At 31.4% G+C, this 1,812-nt stretch overlaps 1 long non-coding RNA gene across 1 annotated transcript; it reads right to left on the reverse strand.

Annotated features, from left to right (window-relative positions):
* Positions 1-983: 983 nt before the first annotated feature.
* LOC141677724 (uncharacterized) lies at positions 984-1,467 on the reverse strand. The gene is made up of 3 exons (XR_012557506.1): positions 1,365-1,467; positions 1,214-1,250; positions 984-1,108 (listed from the first exon to the last, which is right to left on the reverse strand). It is a non-coding gene; the product is annotated as an uncharacterized LOC141677724 (long non-coding RNA).
* Between the last annotated feature and the right edge of the window lie 345 nt (positions 1,468-1,812).

A 1,812-nucleotide genomic window follows, 5' to 3' on the forward strand; every position in this document is an offset into this window, starting at 1 on the left:
CACATTTTCACTCCCAATATACATAACAGCTAGCAGTGTTGCTAATGCGTATCATTGTCATGTCTTGAAATGCTTATTGGTCATTTTTTTAGAATCAAAATTTAACGATGAACTGATACAAGCCATAACAAGAAATTTCTAGTAAAAATAGTTATCTAAAATTAAGTTCCTTTATAGACTGATCATTTTGACCTTATTTGAGTTCTTTTTCTTTTCTATAACAAGTGATGCACAAGTGCATATTCATCTATACCACCCTGGAATAGCATTATTACTCGTAATCTCATATAATTTTATACCATTAAAGGAAATTGTGTTCCATTTATGATCTCTTATAATTTACATTGTTTCTCATTTTTACAACTATAACAGCAACCCCAATTTCAAAACAATAACCTTGATAAATTAATATTTTTTCTTGCTCCCGACATAATAAAGATTAGAGACAATGTAGGCATAATAGAGACTAGACACAGTGTAGTTTCAATCTTGATCAAATCCTACTACCATTAATTTATAGAGGTTTAACTATACATTGGTTCAATTTATTCTTTTACGACTTCTTGAAAACCTCATCCATCAATATTTTTAAACAAGCTAATCACATACATGAAATTGTCAAGACACAAAGAAAAAAAACAAATAAAAATAATATCAATGCGAAAAACTAAACACATAGAGAAGTAAAATAAAATCACCTCTAGGTTTGATGGTATCAGCACCAGCCATATTCTAGATCAAATTTACCTGTATTATCAACAAAACCATATAAGAATCACAAATTCAGAATGTCATCCTAAAACTATAAAAGTTACTAAATTAAATAACAAAAACAGTAAAACTAGCACAGGCGGACAAATATTGTTCTCACAAAGTAAAGATTAGACCTTTCATTACATATTTCTTCTCTGATATTTCAAAAATGACTAAAACAGCATTATAAACAGTCAACTGGAGAAGAAAAACAAATGCTCAAGCATTATGTTTGGAATGGATGCAAAAAAAAATGTATCGTATAAACTTCTTAGTAACTCACTTGTCAATTATCACAAATATTTCGCAAAGTATGAATGTAACTGTGACAAGTAACCATCCGCTCACAACAAATCTGCAACAATAACATAGCTCGACAAGATTATTAGAAGCATACTGCAATACAGTCGATTTATTTATGAAGGAAAACTGTAACTAAACGAGCATATGAAGAAATTACATGTGAATTGCATGTCGATGACCAAGAAGCGATAGTACTGCAAAATAAACAGCAAACCAAATCAATAAGCAAGCAAGAACATGGCAAAAAGTGAGAAACAATAAGATTATTAATAATAATAATATTAGTTCATGGATTATATGATACATACGCAGACCCAGAATAGATACAAGAAGCATCACAGCAGCAACAGTTATCAACACTGATCGTCTACAACATACACAACTAGGATGGGATTTTAATGCATATTTCGATTTAACGAAAGCTAGTACAAAGGCGAACAAGGTCGTACACGGCATCGAAGACCCTTTTTATTTTTCGTGCATTTTCATTTGTTTTCTCCCCGAGTGTTTCTGATGCTGTATTCAGAGTGTTCAATTTGTCGATGTCATCTTTCACATCGAAAGGAAGGACTATCTGGGCTACATTTACTTTTTTTTTCAATTCAGAGGGTTAATTAATTCATAACTACACCCACTAAATTGGAATTTGACATGTATTTTTATATATACCTAAAACTACACGGAACCTGAAAAGGATAAATACCGAGTGGCGAAAAGCAGATAGATAGTTCATACCACAGAAGAGAACATAGGACC

Source organism: Apium graveolens, chromosome 8 (genome assembly GCF_009905375.1).
Source record: "Apium graveolens cultivar Ventura chromosome 8, ASM990537v1, whole genome shotgun sequence".
Classification (NCBI taxonomy): domain Eukaryota; kingdom Viridiplantae; phylum Streptophyta; class Magnoliopsida; order Apiales; family Apiaceae; genus Apium; species Apium graveolens.